Below are 21,633 nucleotides of genomic sequence, written 5' to 3'. Positions count from 1 at the left end.
TCCGAGAGCTGGTTAAATAGCTCCGTCCGATATGCACCTAGCCAAGAGACGTCGTCCCCTATTCAAACCCAAAAGCGTCACCTCCCCCAATTCGCAAATCAAGCCCAACTGTTCATCCTTGCCGTATTTATCACTCGCTCTTGCGACACACTTCAATGAGATTTCTCCACTGAAAACTTGAATGAGTTACGACTTCAATGAGGCGTGAAACTTTCCATCAGGCTCACAGCAGAAAACAATGATGACTGTGGAAGAGAGGCATGAAGAGTGCCATATTGCTCTTAGGATGGACTATGACGCAAAAGGTAATCTTAGTTCCACCGGGCGAGAGAAAGCATATCTTTGTCAAAGTAAGTGCGTTACATACAAATGAAGATAAGTATTTAAGGAAATAGAAGGATTCCATACTGCCTTTAATCGATGTGACCCACTTACGCCACTAACTACCTCTTTGGCCACGAATTTATAGGCCCTACTAACAATAAGTGACGATTTACTATCCCAACATCATAATCTAAAGAAGAGAAGTAGGACTCAGTTGCCCGAATTGCAAAAATACCATTTCTCAAATAGGTATGATAGATAGTGAAATTTTTCCATTAAAAGGACAGATAACTGCGACTTACAAGTAGACAATAAGGGGTAAATTAGAGCAAATTGAAGTTGGTGAAATAATTTTGGCTAAGAAATTTTTTTGCAAGAAAATAGGCATTGATTATATTGCTGAAAAATAATGATCATAAACTTGATGAGAAAATATTGTGTGGATTCTACAACAATAGTTTTCTTCCAATCCTTCTCAATCAAAAAAATGTTTTGTCCTAAAACATAATTGACTATTATGCTTAATTCTTTACTTACCATTGCAGCAGCTTGGGTTCAATCCATTCCGTGGATAAATGACAGGTCAGCAATTCAACATAGCAATGTCACTTCATTACACCACCTAAAATAAAAGACAAAAGATAAGTCACCAAAAGGTTACGAATTATTTCATTACAATGTTAATAGAAATATATTACTACATTAAAACGCTGACAGGATAAATAAGTGATAAAAACATTAAAATAAAGCAGTCAAAATTAAATATATTTCAATAATAATGAAACTTATAAAATTCTCTCTCAAGGAAACTATATGTCACTATATCTAGATGAGGATTTTTGACTTTTGACTGAAGCGAGGGCATTTAATTTAGTTCATTCTGTTGAAGGAAAATGGATGTAAAATGTTGGTAGCTAGCAGGGAGTATAGACAATTTTCAACAAAACGCATTCTTGTACACTGCATTACATGTAAGTATAACCCATGAAGAAATTGTTCAAAAGAAGGCAGTGGTACATGAGAATTTTTTTCTCAATAAAATGTGGCATGAAATAGTAATTACTAATGTGCAAAACGGTCGAAAACAGTAAAGTAAAAACAATGAAATATATTCATATTTTCAGTCGTCTCATCTATGATTGCAGTAATATACCAAATAAAAAGAAATCCTAATTAAAATTTGAGTGCCCAGTTTACTCAAGTTGTTATATGCGATAGAAAAACGCTGTCCGTTTCCCTTGTAGTGAACTACGTGGAATGAAATGACCAGAAGAACTTTCCTAGATTTAGATGAACATGAATAAAAATTAATATACCGGTAACTTTTATTTACAAATCACTTACTGGGGTTAGATGGAAGATGCGACTTTCTAGGATAAATCTCGTCCAATAGAGTCGAGTTATTATTATTATTGCATTTTGAAAAATGTGATAATACAGAGCTTGTATATACATTATTGATCGATTTTCACAAGGTAACTAAAATCATAGAAAAAGCACAAATGGGCCTTCTCGCAATTTGCAGTTCTGTAAAATATTAGTTTAAGTTTTCTGAGAATATATTTAATTTTAAGATTTGCTCCCCTGAGGCATTAGGTAAACTTTCATGACGCTGTGGAATTTAGATGTTGGAACAAATACCCTTAACTCCTCTACATTGAAAGCTGCCGCAAGTTATTCCCTGCTGGCCAGCTTATACATCTCTTTTGTGTGGGCTTTAACTTTTTATGGATAAAACGTGGACAGCATTGTATCAATATAATTCCTTTGAGGGTCGGAAGATGTGCTTAATGTACATTCATAAAATAACTCCAGACCGATTCGGGATTATACTTTCCTTTTCTATTTAATGTATTTCCAAAACGCCACCGCCGCCGCCGCTGTCGGGCAGTCGAATTTCCGGGTGTAAATTTTTTAATGCCTTTCCCTCTTCGGATTCTCTTCATCCTTCACTTTCTCCCCCATCACCTTACTCACTCGTTATTCTTTTATTTTCCGAGAAAGGCGTTTCCTTCTTTGGGACAGCGATTTGCATATATTCATGGAGTTCCGTCCTTCAATTTTTTTTTCTCTCTCTCTCTGTGCCCCGCTAAAGGTAGTAGGGAGAGACAGAGAGGGAGAAGATCAGGCTCCGTTCGACCCGTCACTCACCCATCCCAGCACCGGAGTGAGTTTTCTTTCACTACAGTCAATCCTCTCTCTCCCTCATCTTCCCTTGCCCCACACTGTATATCCTTTCAACCGAGTCTTCTTCTCTTCCTCCACTCCCTGCTTCCATTTTTTCCCCGTCTCTATCTCTTTCCTTTCTTCCGACTCCCAACACCTCGGCTTCACATTCAAAGGGGACTTGTGTGACGGACGACGAGTGTGGAATGGGCGAGATGAAAGTGAAAATGAAATTAATGGAGTTGACTCTCTCCCGGGGGTTGACGATGATTGAGGTCGGAAAGGGAGTATTTGGAGAGGAGTAGTGCCTTGGAGGGATATATATCTCCTCAAAGTGAGGCGCTGGTAATTTTCAGGTGCGTATCAGCTGGATATAACTACAGATAGATTATTACGATATTATTCCTGCGCAATAGAAAAACTACACAGTCCATTTCACTCTACAATACCATCTTGAATAATATTTTATTAAAAACCGTATAATTCAGAAGTCAGAGAATTAATAGCATGGCAAACAGATTCTGTTTCCAGTTTATTATAGAACATGTTTACCATCACAATTTATTATAAGACACTTAGGATAAGAAAGCCATACCGGTAGTTCCTCGTGGTTTCTGAAAAGTGCACAGCCGCACAGTGGGCTGAAATCGAAAAAACTGGCCAAAACCTCAAAAAGGTTTTTTTTTAGCTGGAAGTTTAACTTCGCATAAAAGACCCTTGTCTGCAGGATTTTAAATAGGTGTGGTGAGTTGTAACGGCTCGTGTCAAGATAGAGAGTTTGTTTGTCAACAAAAGAAGTACGTTTTTCTACATTATTTGCACAATGTAAGTCCATTCTTCGTAGGTAGTAGTTTATGGAATGCACGCAAAGAGAGAAATATTTCAGTATATATTTTGCAGTGCCTCGCGATTACATAATAAGTGTTATTCGTAGCTATTTTTATTAATTTTATTTTCTGGTGACTATTGTTAATGACTTTTATATCTATTATCGAGATAGAAAAATGAATGTGGCCATATCGCATCCACGCGCTTGCCCCGTCACCGTACTCCCTCCCGTACTCCACGTTGGACCAAGATTTTACTTTAGACTTACAATAAAGAACGGCTTTGTATAAGTCACTTGGCGAAACTCGGTGGAAGTATTTACTATTTCTCTACGTTTATGTAAGAAAATTGGCTGAAAAGAGGCTCCACCATAGCTATGGTTTATGTAGCTATGGTTAATAATCCATTTAAATATTCAAAAATCCTCCAAATTAAATTGAAAGAATTTTTTTAGCAAGCTGTTACAGTTTTGTCAACAAACCAATCTGTGACTGCTATGATAGGATAAAGTCGGCAATTTTCAGAAAAAGTCGAGGGTGGTAGTTTTTCGCCACATTTGATCAAATTTGACGTCATGCATATTGTTAACGTGAATGCACAGGAAAGAATGAATTGAGAATGATACGCACAATTTATTCTAAAATATCTGTGCGAAGTTACAACTTCCCTGCTTAAAAAAATCGTTTTTGAGGTCTTGGACAGCTCTTTTCGTTTTCAGGCCACTGTGCGCCGTGAAGAAAATATTTGTTGCGACCGGATGCCTCTATATTTTTGCATGAGTACAACAGATAATGTACAGTTTATTCTACACTCGCACACGTACACGTAGATTCATTCGATTGACCGATAATAAATGCATGCACTACATACTAAGTTAACTTGATAGGCAATGTTCTCCAATGAAATTGAGGCAATCATCGTAAAATTAACGTGACGTATTTTTGTAAATAGCACGTAATGAATAAAATAAAAACAAGGAAATGATATACCAAAAGTAAATAACGGAGAGAATCATTACTGAATAATACCGAATAAATAAATCTAACATTTCATAAAATGACATGATTATTTCATTATATATTTCATGAATATTCAGATTGGGAAAATATAACAGCAATAATTTTTTTTAAATATGAGGAAATTAGTAGAATTGGTTCATTTCAATTTTTTATAATTATTGTACCTCACAAAATAAATATCCTGACGAAACATACGGGATAAAGATTTTTCATTGCCATAACACGACTGTTTCACATAATTCGTAAAATACATTAAAAACCTGTGATTTATGAGGAATTTTAACTTATACAAACTTAATTTCAAGTTTATTCGCGCTAATTAACACGTTTTTTTTAGTGATGCAGAAGTATTTACAAAAATTAGTCCTTGTGATAGAGGTTATCAATGGAAATTTGTGCGCAATGCCAATTCACAGGCAGTAGATATGTTTGTTAACACTTTTGAGTAAGAAATGGTAAAACAGACTTTAAGTGAAATCCGCTGAAGTTTCGCAGAAGAGAAGTATGCGAAGCAGTGAATGGAGAAATCAATTCATTAAGTACACGTCCCTTTTGGATAGTACCTTTGGTTAACAGAATTATAACTTGAATGTAAGGACAGGAGAGAAATTGCGGATTTAAAAAAGAAGGAAAATAACAAGAAAAACAAAAAATTGGACCACTAAAAATCTGAATTTACTTATTTACTGCCAGCAAAAAGGGCCTATTTTCTGTTTAATCATCTGCATTTATAATAACTCCAAAACGTCGATACCCATTAGGAGCGAACTGTGTAGCCACTTACATTGGTTTTGATTCGCCAAAAGTGTGAAGACAAGCACGGAATCAATACATGTTTATGAAGAACTGACCTAATTTAACTTGACTCCGAAGCATTCGTTACATATAAAAATACAATCGGTTTAATTAACAGCACTCATGAGTGAAAATAAGTGTGATTTGTACCATGACATTCTTTATGAAATAAATATATTTTGGCGTGAAACGGCAATTTTATACTACGTAAATATATAATGCACAGCATCTCATGAAGCGGAAACTTTTTTTTGCTCAACGAAAAAAAAAACATTTCTTAGTTAAATTTATGACGACAGAGGTATTCTCACTTACTTTCTTGAAGACACGGATAACTGTCAGAAATTCAAACGCTTTCTTCGACTTTTTCGGCTCATAATGCTCATTGCTAACTCTCCTTTTTATCATCTCTGAGTCTTATTTCTCAATAAATACCCCCACCGCTTCCTTACACTTTCAGAGCACTCACCTACTTTCCGCCTTGTCAACGGTTCATATTATATTTTTTTGCCTCCGTGCTTGGCTTTGTAAAAAAAATAAGAGGAGAATTGGAGCAACGGCGCGAGAGCATCACGACCCGTATTTCAAAGCACTTCGAATATAGAAGGACGAAAAAAGACAGTCGTGAGGCCCTCGTGCCTGAGATATTATTGAGAATTAATCCCAAAAAAATTATGCAAGCACAAATTTCAATTTCTTTACGCCCGTACAACAACATATAATGTCCATTACAAATCTGAAAGTAATTTACAAGACTACAAGGAATAAGTTAACTTCAAGTGACAGCCTTATACATTTTTTCAATAGAATGGAGTGTTTTTAGTTTAGATAGAATAGATTCTATTCTTTTTTGCTAGAATAAATTCTACAGCCTTTTTTCAACAATGTTTTTTTCATTAGCTAAGGCTCTTCATTGCGCATTGAAAATGATGAGCTTAATGAAATTAAATTTTCGTAAAATTGTCACTTTAAAAGATGTGATTATTTCGTGCCTATATCCTTCTTTGAATCAAATATTCCCCTGTTTAAAATAAATAGGAATAGTTTTTTTAATGCCTAACGATATGAAAAGTTAAGAGGATTATTGTTTCAAGAGGTAGTAATATTGAATTTTATGCATGGATGTCTTCATTCCCTTGCGTCAAGTGATTGAATAAACTTAATGCGAATTTTTGGATTCGTATAGGTAATATTTAACCACACTACTTGCAGTAGTGGGCTTATTTTATAAAACTGTCATACCTAATGTGGCTTTCGCCATAGTAATTATTTATAATCATTTCCTTAACGAACAGCATCACTATTAGCTATTGATCCACGCTTACATTCCGGATTCTACGACGGTTTAGATGATTTAAATAGTACTCAATTTTTATGACGACTCTGACAGTACTCTTTAAGCGTTGAAAAATTAACTGAACGTATTTAATTCTGATTCTACGATTTTCTTTTTCATTTACAGCGAGAAAACGTCTCAACCCTCTAAGACGAGTACTGATTTCAAGAAAGATGTAGCTAAGAGCAATGAGCGCGATAATGACGATGAATCTCTCTTATCAGCAAAGGCGAAACAAATTTCTAACAGTACTCCAAAATTATTATAAGCCTCAGCAAAATATTTAGAAATACCTAATAGTAAAAGAAGGTTCTTCACTAGGGGATCAATTTCACTGGCAGGTGTGAAAAATGTATACTTTTTAGATTTAAAATAAAGATCGGGAAATCTTGCACAAAAAATCACGAAAACACAACAAGATACGAAATAGGTTAGCGTCATAATTATGTAAAGATCAAAAGCGCCAATTTTCTATAAAATATAAAGTAGATAATTCGTGGTGACATATTTTAAAATGCAACAACAATAAACGCATAGGCAACACTACAAGTGAGAAACCCTATCCATTAGAACACATGCGTTTCCAATGCAATTTCTATTCGAAATCCATTTTTATGGTCCATGGAGATTAATCGAAATGAAGTATTAGCTATAATTAAAAATATAAATTACTAAGAGAGTAGAATGCTGATAAATATAAGAAATTCGTTGCCGAGATAATAACTAAAACCGAGAAATGTATCTGTCTGAAGACCACTTCATATGCCCTTCAAAATTTCTCTTAGATGGAGGATACTGAATGACAGCATTAACATCTCTGTTCATGCCCTTTTGTTTGACTGTGCCTTTTCCGTACCTCGAGCTTTGGGAATTGAAGGGGCATTTCAAATGTCATCCGCTGGACACCCACAAAGGGTTCGGATATCAGCGAGTTAGACGATGATGTGTGCCAGCAGAAATGAACAGGGAGAATTTGCCTTTGTCAATGGAGCAACAGAATCAAATTCTCCGACTCCGCACAGCATCGGTCGAGGTACATCTGGAGAGAGACTGACGTTGAATGCTAATAAGCACGCACCCTTGAGTCTTGCAAGAAGGGTCTGTTCTGACAAAGCTACGCATTCAACAGCAAACGCGCGTTTCCTATCAATCACCCGTTCAACATGAAATCCAATTAACTTCTCCCTCCGTCGTCAATTATTTCACACATAATGCTGCCCCATCATACAATCCAGCATACCACTAAAATGATATAGAAAAAATTCGTAATATAACGCTAAGATTTTCACTTTGTGTACCTACTAAATCATTTGAATTTATGTAAATCTGAGAGGAAAAATCATTAATTCATAAACAAGTTGAAACGGAAGAATCGAGCAAGCTTCAATTTGAGCCTCGAACAAAAAGACAGATTTGATCGGAAAATCTACAAATATGCAGCAGCGAAAGGTGCGCCCATTATATCGGTACGTTATGAAAGCATTAATTGGCAACAAAAATCTTTCCAATTCATTGATTTAAAAGGCATAAAACGCCAAGGATTTTTAGTGAACATAAATAATTCCATAATTCAGAGGATACTTACCAATCTCAGAAACGTAAGTTTTTTCAACCTTTAAACTTTAGCCCGAAAATATTTGGCCACTTCTATGCTGTAAGTCGCTCAAGTGCAACGCTTAAAACTTTATCAATTTGTCTCAGCGTCCAACTTTGAAAATACCAATAACGCCAACAAATTTTACATAAAAGCATTCACCAAGTATTTGCGGAGGTTCGAATGAGGCCGCAGAATTAAAAACAGATGGACATCATTGATAATTCACCTAGTTGTTATAAATATCACAGTCCGTTCCTCTTAAGCCGAAAAGCGAAAACAGGTTACATGATACTTAAATAAGTCCATGACATGATTTTGCCTTCTAAATTTTTTTCCGTCAAAATGAATCGACTGCATAATTTTTTCATCTCAATCAATGTTGTTTTTTGCTAGTTATAGCACTACAAAATAGTGATGAAGACCCTACGTTTTATTTTTATTTCACACGAACCAGAATTTGTCAAAATTAAACAAAAAATTCCCTGCAATCAACAACATAGACAAGCAACGCAACAACAGCACTTCAAATTTTCGGATTATTCCACGCAATTCTCATAAAATGTAGCGTTCAATCCCCAAAACGGCAATCTTTAGAGGAGACAATTACTTAGAGACGTATTTTGCAATTTCTACGAGAATGACACTTACTCCCATTCACTGTGGAGAGCTGCATAACACACCTAGTAAGTACTCGTGGGAGGTTGGCGAGAGGAACACCGAAATGAGGGAAGGAAGAAGAAGGTCACTGAAATCGAGCGAAAACGCCACCGCATAACTCGGGCATCCCCCTTTAGTTGGGCTCAGCGGAGAAGGGCTTTGGGGAGTGATAAGGGGAGGCAGTGGGTTTGTCGAGGGATACGAAATGGGCAAGCGGTGTTCCAGCACCGGGAGAATACACGGGGAACGGGTAAGCGACGGGGAAGCGAGTTAAAGGGTTAAAAGGCGTAACGGTGCAATGTAGAACACGGGACGGCAAAGGAGGCGGCCAGGGGGAAGGGATAGGAGGGAGGTGAGAAATGCTATCAAGGCTGCCAGACAATGGATACAAGGCCCGCTATTCTCGCCACGTGTCCTTGCATCGCTCAGGAATCCGCCAGTATTTTAGGAGATTCCGCTGCGACTCCGGAACTTTAAACTAATAAGCATCACTAATCTTTGTAGCAATTCGTGGATAATGCATAAATTGTACATGTGGACATACTTCGATATTTTTACGCTTTAGCGATTGAGTGAGATTGATGACACGTGTACTTTGACCTCCCAGGAGCTCACCACGTATTTTAAGAGGTTCCACTGTGACTATGGAAATTTAAACAAATACACATCTCTAATCAATGTACCAATTATTTGATGAAGACAAAAATTTACATTTGGACATAATTCGATGTTTTTACGTTTGCGCGAATGAGTGAGATGGATTTAGAGATTTATGCCACGTGCTCTTTGACTTCCCAACTATCCCAGAAATTCGTCACGTATTTTTGGAGGTTCCACTGCGACTGAGAGATTTTTTAATTCACAAATCTAATCTCTATACCGATTCTTTGACGAAACACAATATTTATGTGTGTGCATCATTCGATGTTTGTATGACTTAGCACTTGAATGATTTTGAGATTGATTTAGAGACTGAGTGCTACAAAAGGGGAAGCAAACCATGTATGAGTAATGTTTAGCACTGTAGTCTTTAGATTTTGGGACAAAAGAATCGAAAAAGGTCTTGTGCATTGGCAACCTTTGACGTTGATACTGAAATTTTATTCAGAAATTGCTCTAGGTGGTAATAAAAAAAGTGTAAAACAAAATACAGGTCACTACTTTTCAAAGAAATATAAATTCATCACTGGTGCTCCTACCTATTGACCGAGGCAAGTGTATTATTATTTTAAAGCCCATAACAGATAAAGAATGCTTCACTGAAATAAAGTTTTGGGTGGCTGACATTTATATTTGTTTGACAGATACATAGTTTTTAACGTGTAATAGTGCACCAAATTCTAAGAAAGGAACATTCAAATGATCTTTCTTGACTATTCGATCTCACATGGAATTTTCCAACAGGAAAGACCACCAATGCATGAGGACCTTTTATTTCATCAGAATAGAATATTTGTCTTTGTTAATTTGAATAGATTACTATATTATCTAATTTGTAAGTTAGATAGTATGTAAATCTATTCAGAATCGACATAGGTGTAGTATATTCGGTGGTGTTAACTAAATACTGGCGAAAAATTAGTTAAACCATGGAATAATATTATTCAATTAGTCCTGATGTTAAATTATTTCATTATGAACTTGTTATCCAAACCCATCAAGGAGTTTTCCGTCCGCTCGACTCTTTAATATCTATAAACCAAAATACTAAGCGTACTTATGTCACTTACGGTACATCACTTTTCTACACCCGCTCCATATCGACATCAAGCAATCCTTTCATAAAAAAGCAAAAGAAGAAATTCGAATTTCCTCAGCACAATCCAACAGAGATCGTATTTGTGCCAAACAATAACGGCCGCCATGCTTACTCATGCATTGTATCAAGGGAAGATTGGTAGTATTTTTCCGCATCTCACCACTCCGTTTGTGAGTAAATTTTACAGAATTATTTCTCACTGATTTAAAAACATTATGACTTCATTATTTTAGTATAACTTAAGCAACAAGTACAGGCACAATAACAATAAATTATGACTTATTCTACATCTAACTCTACACCAAAAACGCATCAATAGGAGTGTAACGAAAGGTTTACGACACCAGTAAATACCAATAAATCCGATACCAACGTACCAATACATCTGTAAGAGAAAACAAAAAGGCACATTTGACAAATGTGCCGGCTTATGTTCCTTAAGCTCGAACGAATATTCCTTTGAGTAACATATGATTAAGCTCTTCCCCGTCTAACAAAAGGATTTTTCTTCCGGATAACAAATGAATTCTTCTCTTGCTTCCCATCGAATCATATTCTCCGCTGCCGAGGTTACGATCCGCCATTCTTCTCAGAGTATCGATGACATCCTTGCTTTTCAAGATTTAATGCAGCATTTCAAATCGTAAGTTACGAGTCAGGTGGCTCTTGCTTGGGTGGTGTCCATGTCTCTCCCTGTTTCCCTAATTTTCCAGAGTTTGAGCCTCCACGATTGAGCATATCTAGCATATCTATTGAATTTCTTCTCCTCCTTTTGAATCTCAATGGAATCTTTTGTCAAGCTATCACAAGAGTGCCTGCCATGCAGATGAATTCCACCTTTTCAAAACAGAAACGGTGGTCTTTTGTCCAGCTGTGCTCGGCAATGGCTCATTTTTCTGATGGCTGATAGCCTAGCCCAATGCACAGTCTTCGTTCTTTCACCACAGTTTCAATAGCTCGGCCAGTCTCTCCAATGTAAGCGCCCAAAATTCACACTAAATTCAATATTCTCCCGGACTATCCCGTACAAGTTTGTCCCTGAGTCCAAGTTCGTCCTAGAACAAGATGATTCCTTTGCGTCGGGGACAGTATGTAAATGCTCTCCGTCCTGCATTTCCTGATTTCTTCTACGAACTGTTTTCATCGACTGCCAATGTCTCTATCTTCAATCAGCAGTTTTCCGTGGAAACCTCTAATATTATAGGATCTTGGTTTCGCTTCTCCGTAGTTTCTCTTGATAAGGCTGTATGCCCATTCTAATCACGTTTCATCATCTTTTAGCTATTGCTCTCGCAGCAGCTTTTGATCCCTCTAGCCTGCTGCGACTCTCGGATGATTTCATTCCTCAGACTCTGGTGAAGTCATCCTTTGCTAGCATTCTTTGGATTTTTGTTCTTCCTCCTTTCCTCTTTGAGAGCTATGAAATGATGATTAATCTGTGGATGTTGATTTTGACAGGCTTTCTCGCAAGTAGCTCCTGTGCTACCTCTGTGATGATATGCTCAAGGCTAGTCCAACTCTCTTCCTCAGTGTGGCTTGCCTCCACTGCTGTTTCAGCTCTCCAGCGAAGAGAGTGTTCATTCCCACCAATTGCTTCCCATTGCAGGCATCCACTAACCTTTTTCCTCTCTTGTTGAACTCTTCTACTGCCATCCCCTCATTTCCCTCTCCAACCACTGCATTCTAATATATCATTACTATCCGGTTTTTCTTCCTGGCATTAATAACAGGTTTTGACTGTGTCAAGACCTCCTTCAAGTTGCTAGCTAATTTATCCAATTTCTAGCCTCAATATATATACACAATTGCACATCTACACTAACACTGTTTCTGTCAGTTCTCATTTTATCTTGATGAGCATTTACTCCTCTCTGCCATTATGACTCGAACCCGCGACCACTTGTTTGGTTGGCGAGGACTTTACCCCGCCGCCACTGAGGCCGGTCCATTTAGTTCATGAATTAAATTCGTCCGCATCAGATCCCATATTTGCCACTCTTCTCCCCCATTCCTTTGGGATATCTGCAATCCCTGCAACCTTTGATCATCGTCTGAGTATATAACTCTATACCCGTCTCTCCAAAAGTCATCTGATACCATCCATTTCATCTTGATCACTTATAGTATGTCCAAATATAGCCTGCTCATCATCATTTTCAAGTTCTCTAATATACCGCACATTTCCAATGATCCTACGTCCTACCCCCAAGCCTAAATCTGAATCCTTTGACTGGTGTATCTTTCGCAGTAGTCCCCACCCAGATATTCGATTGGGAGACTATTTTACCTCCAGAATTTTTCACCGGGAAGGATGCCATCACTTAATGGTGAATGCAAGGCCACATCTTCTAACTTATCGTATTGCTTGGGAGTTCACAATGCCCCAGAAATACCACCCTAACCCGCATTTCTGGGTCACTAGCAGCTCCCAATCCAGTTGGTATAAATTCCACGAAAACTTTCTCAATTCTCAGTTTTTTTAAGTATCGCGCCACTATCCTAGAATTCATTTATTTTATTTTTAATTTTATTCTCAAATCACCGAGTACAGCTCATGTCGACCATTTTATATCGGATAATTCATCAAATTTAACCATTAAGCATGCAAAAACATCCATTACCTGGATACCTGGGAACACCCATTAAGGCGGGACTCGAACCCGCGACCACTTGTTTGGCGGGCGAGGACTTTACCCCGCCGCCACTGAGGCCGGTCCATATAGTTCATGAATTAAATTCTTCCGCATCTGATCCCATATTTGCCACGTACAAGAAATGCCGGCTTCTCTTGCAATAAAATGCAAGTAATGATTTAAAAAATTAGAGTAGATATTGGTGGATTCTTCCGCATCACATTGGCTCTCTCCATTCGCTCTCGAAGACGGACAGGGAAACCCACGATACTACGTTTTTTTGACGCACCTTTTCGCGCATTTATCCATTCAGAAATATGGATTGAGGAGGACAGGATACGGAAACATAACGGCAAAGCTTTTAACACGGTAGTATCGGGACCGTGGAGTGGAAAACAGGATGAGCCAAAGGTGAGCCGCGAGCCGAGAGGGTGATACCGAACCACCAAAGTGAACAAGTGTGAGCGTGCGGAAACCTCTTGGACGTGAGTAGTACTAGATGGGGGAGGAGGAGGAAGAGCTGAGCGAGAGAACAGCGGGAACCGCGGCTTGTGTGCCGAAATGGCATTAGGTTGGACCCTTGTAGCGAGCCTAGTACCTCCGGATCGAGGGATTAAGGAAAGCGATGAGATGGACTTTGGTGGGAGGTGGTGGAGGGCCGAGACAAGGGTCTGCACACGAGGACGGAGGTGGCAGTGTGGGAATTTCGCCGGGGCCCGTCCGTCTCTCTCTCTCGGTCGGGCAAGTGGTGTTTGAAAGTGAGGGAGAGGGAAAAAAAGATGAGATGAGGGAGGAGTTGCCTTCAAACATTCCCCACTCACTTTCCCCTTTCTCTCATGTGACACCTTATGTCTAATTCACCCGTCTTGCATGATTGAAGGCAAAAGCCAGGAGAAAGTACTTGCTTGGTATATGCCTCTACTCTCTATATTCAAAAACGAACATCCAAGCTACCTGAAGCAATTTTTTCTCTTCCGGAAATAATTCCCCAAAATTTTGACTGGAATGGTTACTGATTTCCTTATCATCCCCAACACAGAACTACCGCCTATGAAAAATGTTTCTCTGTTGTCGGAACACGATTATGGAACGGTATTACAAAGGATGTGTAAGTTACTGTCTCTTCGTCTGTTACTAAGCAAAGATTTTTTTTCGAGTTATACAAACCCTTGAATGTATATAACTTCCTTTTACACTTCTTATATTTTTATGTCATTTTCCACCTAATTGTCAATAGCTGATTTCTAATTATACATTTAGTAATTTGTGCATTATGAGCACTTTTATATGTTATAACCATAATATGTTCGTAATGGACAATTTCCAAGAAAAATAAATGATATTATTATGTCTTTAACCATCGACCGCCTCCTCCTCCTCCTCTCTCCCTTAGTTGCCACATAATAGAAATGAAGTCTTGTTTTGCGATGAAACCGTTTTGGACCCTCCAATTTGTATTTAATAACGCTACAGTCCAAAGTTTTAGCTCAACTCATGAAGCTCAACAGCAAATATTAGGGTTATTATGGCATTTTTGGCACATATGGTATCTATCTCTACATGTTACACATAAAACTCAATGATTCGATATTATAGATTAAGAACTTTATGATAAAACATAAATTAATTATTTGATAATTCAGTACCTTTGCGTAACTCCTCCATATCCCTTAATTTAAAACAAAAAATGATGGAAACCACGAAATTTAATTGGTAACTGTTTTATTAAGTCATATAGAACGTTAAAACCTGGGTTATTCATGAGACTATCTTGAAAAAATATTACCGACGGCGGTGGTGGGGGAATTTCACCGAAAACCGTCCGTATGGCTCTCTCCCGATCGGTCAAGTAGTGGTGTTTGAAAGTGGAAGGGGAGAAAATGATGAGATGAGAGAGGTGGGAGGAGTTGCCTTCAAGCATTCCCCGCTCACTTTCCTGTTCTCTCACGTGACGCCTTATGTCTTTAACCACCGACCATCTCCTCCTCAGTCCCTTGATGCCGTTTCGGATCCGTGTTCATCAACTCCCTACGTCCCATTTGAGCATCATTTGTTTCCTCCGGTCCTCGCCTCGCTTTATTCTCCATCCTTCCTCCTCTTGCCAGACTCCCTTCAATTTCAAAGCCGATCTCCGATACGCGGCGCTCGGGTGCACAAAGACACAGTACTGGCGGACATCGTTTCCTGCGTTCACTTGTGACGTCGTACTCCTCGAATGAGTAATTTATTACGCAAGTAAAAAAATAATTAAAATAATTTTATCATATTTTCTAAGAATATACATTTACGCACTATTCTACGTATAAAAAATATATGTTGTAACGAAATCATGTCTATTAGAAGTCCTTGATTGTTCTGGGGAATAACGAGTTCCCACACCGATCCGTTCGGCAAAATATCTCCCTCGAACCTTGAAATACAGTGGAGTTCTAATATAAAGTTCCCCGCGTCGTTCTTAAATACATATATTCTCAACAACCATTCTTCAATTGCTCAATCGCTATGAGCCAAGCGCGCAGCCTTTGAGTCTCTAGTGGCTCCCAGACTAATTCGTTTATCATATATGCCACGCTTCCTGTACACCCGTAGCAGTCTTCATAAAATCGCGAAGTTTTCCTTTGTATTATAATAAGTTTATAGATTAATTATTTCCTCAACGGATCCCATATTCTTGCCCTATATGTGCTCCCCAGGATAGATTCGAAGTCCGTAAGACATCCAAGTTACATAAAAAAATAATGGATAAAGGATTGCTATTTCGTATAAACCATATAACTGGCTACTGCTTTTTAAAAGAACACTTAATATGACTAGCTATTCTTGAACCAGTAGCATAATACACCTATAAACAGGCACAAAGAGGGGATTACCAGTGGACGCTTCCCATGCTTACTTGTGATGCCCTACCCCAACGAATTTCTAGTTAATACGCATGAGCCTAAAAGACGAGTATTATCTTCACACAAAATATACCTTTAAGTATACTATTTTAATAAAATCAGACCGTTGATGTCACCGATTCTAATAAAGAAAAAAATGTTAGACTCGCACTCCGACTTTTATAGTCTCTCTATGTCACATTAAAACATAAAACTGGAGGGCACAGTTTCCTACATTTAAAACATACTTCGCCCGAATTTGAGCTGAAATTCATAGCAGCCCAAAATGGGAGTACTTAATATGTAATGTCATTTACAAAATACGGAGGCAGTCATGCTACTTTCAAGTAAGTGTATCATGCCCTCTTTCAGAAACTCAGGTAATACTTTCAACCGAAGTATTACCTGACTTTCTTTGGAGTCCTAGGAGTTATGGGTTGTACCGCACTTCACCGAAATAACTCACCCTTAATGATGCATTACCTGCCCACACAGTTTATAACACTCGCATCTAACATGAAACTCGTCAAAGTTTTAAAATAAATCGTATCATAAAAGAACGGTAAATATGTTATTTAATATGATGTTTAAATATGCTACAGGCTATGATAAGAATTCATCTTTCAACAGAATGGGAATTCGCGCACTTTACTTCCATCACAACAGATCAACGGCCTTCCTACATCTCCATGAGTACGTGGTTTGAGAAGCTAAACAAAATCAAATAATAAAAAAACGCTAACGGACACCGTTACACAAGTTCGCTTGAGAAACCTCAGCCCTCCAATTAGTATTTAATAACGCTACAAGCCAAATATTTAGTCTCATTTGGCTTCAAAACAAAAACTATTGTTATTTTTTGTGCGTATGGCACAACAATCATTGTTCATTACATGTGAGAAAACTCTGTGATACAAGTGAAGAACTTTGTAATAAAGCATAAATACAATATTTTCTAATTCCGTAGATTTGCATAATTCCTCCATTTCACTTAATTTTAAACAAAAAAGGTGGAAGCCACAAAATTTGACAGGTAAATGGTTTGTTATTTCAGAAAGGACATAAAAACCTGAGTTATTTATAACTACTGTGAAAAAATATTACCGACATCAGGTTTCTCCCAATTCACCTTTTCCAACTTTTCCTTTAAAAGAGCAAATTACCTGAGCAGTCAGTCGCTTCCACTACTTATAATTACCGATGAACTCACTTATTACCGAATATCATTGAAGTAAAGGGTACATATTCCCTTTCTATGATAAGATGAATTCTTAACTTGTCCTATTGCATACTTCAATTCAATTTAAATAACATATTTACCGTCCTCTTATGTTCAATTTTAGGTCTATGGTCTATAATTCTGAATATATTATTAAAAGGGAATAACCGGTGTTCGCTAGTATTATAACTATCAACCGTTTCTCCTTATCATATCCATTCAGTATTATATCCCTCATTCCAATGAAAAATGGGATATCGTATTTATTTTCCTAGCATATTTTAACCAGTCATCGAGAGAGAGATAGTGGGAGAAATAATAACTCCACTATTGGCACACGTTTCCCCCGTTTAAACACTTGTCCCACTTAAAATATTTTTCTTCTTCTTTCGGGTCGTTCATGCTGTTTTGCTTCACTCCAACTCTTGTTTGCCTGTCCAATTTTCCCAATCCATGTCAAGCATTCCATCAAAATTTCCTCCTTTCTTTTTCATTGAAAACAAGGGCGATCATCAGCGATGTTAGAATTCACCATGGCTTCATGTAAATGCTGGAGAAGGAAGCTGTTTTTAGCTTAAGGGAAGACGATCCAGAGAAAGAAGACACACATTCTACGTTGGAAGATTGAAAGTAGTTGCACTGGTTAGCGAGCCTCTCATAAAGGAACTCATAAAAAACGGCAATGCCTAAGTTATTGCAGGAACGATAAAAGGCATGGATTTCGGATGTAATATCCGTATGTTCGTTTATAATTCCGTGAAGTTTACGATACGAATTAATCACAAAACTATATCGAGATATGGGAAGGAATTGCGATTTGAAAAGCATAAAATATAATTGGAGGTAAACTTGTTTGGGTAAAATTTTGACCAATATATAAATGAAAATCGCTCTTGCTCGCTGGGGGCTTTGTTTCACCACCCCCCCCCCCCCCCCACATTAGGCCTGCGGCCCATTATGGTCACTACGATAGGTCATATACTTTTTGTCTACCGTTTGTTACTTATGGATCGTTACTTTTCCATTGGCCAGTTTAGATATAAGCAATATTTCCACTTTCAAGTAAAACGAGCGCATGGTACGTACGTTACTACGTGAAAATAATTCTTCATAGAAGAGCAACGTTTTTCTAACTAAGAAAATTAGATAGTCTGACAAGATCTCCGAATTATTCAGTTCAAACTCAACAAAAGGCTGAGGGCATGTTCCAATACGACATTTACATTTGATATAATAGCATAACGAATTTACGAAATACAATGAACTACAGTTAACTACATTTTAATTGATAAAGTGAGTAAACTCTGCAAAAAGTATAATTAAAAATACAAGTTTCTAATCGAGCTCATCGCAATTAGGATTCGTATGGATCATTGCATATTTCTGTTACTTTGACAAAACAATTTTGATAAATGTAGTTTGATAAATACGATTTATATGGTTCCCATCAATGCGATAAAACAACTAAGATCAAACGCATAATAAACCCGATGTAGCGTGATCCGATGAAAGATTTTCCACCTAGAAAACCATTTCTCTGATTTAAAATAATAAAGTTAGAGTTAAATGTTGGTTTCTTCAAAATAAATACAAAAAAATCGAAGAAAAAATGTGAAGTATAGGGTATTGACCACGGGACCCCATGCGTAATAACAGACTATATCGACCAGGCTAATCGGTTGCCATGATAAATATTAAATAAACGTTCCTTAATTACATTCCATATTACTCAACTAATCTCTTGAAATATGAATATGCTGTGACTGCAATTTCCCTTCGTAAGCTAAAGAGAGGATGATACACACAATAGAATTACGTAAAAACTGAATATCAATATCTAGTGCAAATGCGCAAAGTGGAGATCCTTCTCATAAATTGGGGCTTTAAGACGAATTTTATCGTAAGATTATTTATCATGATCACGAATGATACCACTTCAGGAATACATCTCTATAAAGTTTTAATGAGTCGGGTTACACAAACATCTCCTTACATATTCATCTGGTGAGCTCATAAATGCCATGATTTCGAAGATGTTTGCAGTTAATAACTTACTTAATAATTTTCTTAAGACTAATAATTGAATAAAAAATACCTAAAATTGCACTTATATCCCATATTTTATTTTTCACTGCCTTTGATGGACCTACTCACGGATAATATTGCACATAAAAAGGATATTAACAGAAAACAGAACGTAATAAAAATAAAACATTATCGCCATCACAAACGATGGAAATAAAATCACTTTTACCTACCTTTCTTTTAAGGAATGTTTGTTTAGATATCTTTCTACTGCAATCCTGCATCGGTAACAAGACAGAAACTACAATGAACAGCACGAATTATCTTTTAAAAATGCCATGATGAACACTTGTTAGCTATTGAATTAATAACAGCCAAACTTTCAATTTTTATAACACCGAAATTTTACCTACAGAATTTATTTTATCAAAAATAATAGGCAATGTCCTACCTTATAATTCACCTCTTTTCCTTATATATTGAATGCGCTTTGATACTAACAAACTGTCGTTCATATGGAAAGAAGCCATTATGAAATTGACTTTTCAAAAATTGCTTTGTAAATTTCCTACCTTATCTTTATCATCTGTTCGTTTTAATTCCCTTATTATCTTTTCGAATTTTGCTTTTTGTTTTCACAAACAAATATGTTGCTAAGATTATTTGTTTTTATCTTTCTTCCAATGATCGCCGCACCGCCATTGGGTTTTGGGGGACATTTTTTGAACTAATCTCCATAATCAATTTTTAATGAATGGACAGATAAATAATGGGAAATTCAGTGTTTTCATAATTGCTCCTTGGGGTTCAGGCAATTTAAGAGAGGGTCGCCCTAAGACTTTTTGTCGTATCGTCTCGTCTCGTTCACCCTAAACATTTGTATGAGTGAGTGAGTAAGTGAGTCAGTGGGTGATCGGAAGAGGGCTTCATAGTATATAGATAAAAAATCAAGATTCCCATACAGTTGCCCATGTCCTTTCATCGATTCATTTTTCCTGTGAATTATTCCAGAACATATATATGTATTTTCCAATTGGCATTGAAGAATTAAAGATATCAATGAAAAGGCACAATGACACTTTTCGCTTGTGAAGATGATAAATTTTATAAAACTGTAAATTTAGATTCTTCTGATACTTTTTAAAATATGAAAGCTATTTTTAAAATTGAGTCGACCGGTGGAAAATATTAATGAGTAAATTCAGAGAAAAATAACATACCAAACCTGAATATCAATCAATTGTTCTAAATAAAAGCTAAGAATATTATTTAGGTAGTACCTAATGCTAAACTTATGCCATTGGCGTAAAAGTAGATCAAGCGCTCGAAGAGGGCACTTTTATACTTACTTTCATATACTGTCAACGAAGACATACAAATTATAAAGTGGCATTCAAGCATATAAAAATATTGAAGACCTGTTAGAAGGATATAAAATTCACCACAGAGAATATTCCTTAGAATCTGTTATGTGTAGGTAATAAAGTACGCCTGAGTACCCGAGTGGTTGAACCTAAATAAGCAAATTATGGCACTCAAGTAATCCAAGTAAACTGTAGGCTTAGGTAAATCAATGAAATCGGTAAAGCAGTCGTCAATTTAGAGCAAGTAATAATTCAAACGAAAAAACGAGTCATCTTTCACCGTAAGAAGTATTTTATAAATAAAAATTTCATTTCGTAAAAAGTAATCGTAACCAGTAAACCCGATTACTTTTAACCGATTACTTAACGATACTGGGTAAATCTAATCACTTGAAATTTTAAAGCAGCTTTTCATCATAAAATAAATTCTTTCGTGATGCATTCTTAAATAGCCAGCACACCTTTTCCAACAATTTGATTCCAACACAGTACCTCTCACTTTCATTGACATTATACACTCCTAGGAAGTTGCTTGAAGTAGCCGTCTAAGCTCTTACCCTTTCCGCCTCCCACACGCACGTCCCCAAAGAGGTTCGACAGCCTAACCCTCCATTTACACAAACCCGGGCGCCCTCTCGTTCGGCTCGTACCCTCCCTTTCCCTTAACCCTTTTCCAAACGAGATTCCAGGCACATTGAGATGTCGCTTTCCACCTTCCCTCCCCTCCCCTCCCCCCCCCCCCACTCGACCTTTCCGACAATACATCCTCCCAACCTGCGCTTAAATCTCACTCCCTGGCTTGATAATTCTTTTTTCTTCTCTCAACCGCTCCGCCGCCAAAGATTTCATCACAGTTTCAAAGACAATGTGCACTTTATTCTCTTTACCGGCTCGCGAGGCCTTTAATCCAACCAGCGACTTTCTTTGACGTAGGAAACCCTTTTGATCTCAAAATTTTGATCGATTTGCCATTTTATTGTGTAATAATTATATATATTTCAATATATATATATATATAGCTTTCACCCCACA

General features: G+C 37.2%; 1 long non-coding RNA gene across 1 annotated transcript in view; it reads right to left on the bottom strand.

The window, feature by feature from the left end:
• Positions 1 to 861: 861 nt before the first annotated feature.
• LOC124155315 overlaps positions 862 to 21,633 on the bottom strand; it is an 83,891-nt gene continuing 63,119 nt past the window's right edge. Inside the window, exon 2 of the long non-coding RNA XR_006864169.1 lies at positions 862 to 946. This is a non-coding gene — a long non-coding RNA (uncharacterized LOC124155315). The remainder of the gene's footprint in view (positions 947 to 21,633) is intronic.

Source organism: Ischnura elegans, chromosome 3 (genome assembly GCF_921293095.1).
Source record: "Ischnura elegans chromosome 3, ioIscEleg1.1, whole genome shotgun sequence".
NCBI classification, from domain to species: Eukaryota; Metazoa; Arthropoda; class Insecta; order Odonata; family Coenagrionidae; genus Ischnura; species Ischnura elegans.
The sequence above is the reverse complement of the archived record's forward strand: the minus strand, read 5'-3'. Positions and strand labels throughout refer to the sequence as shown.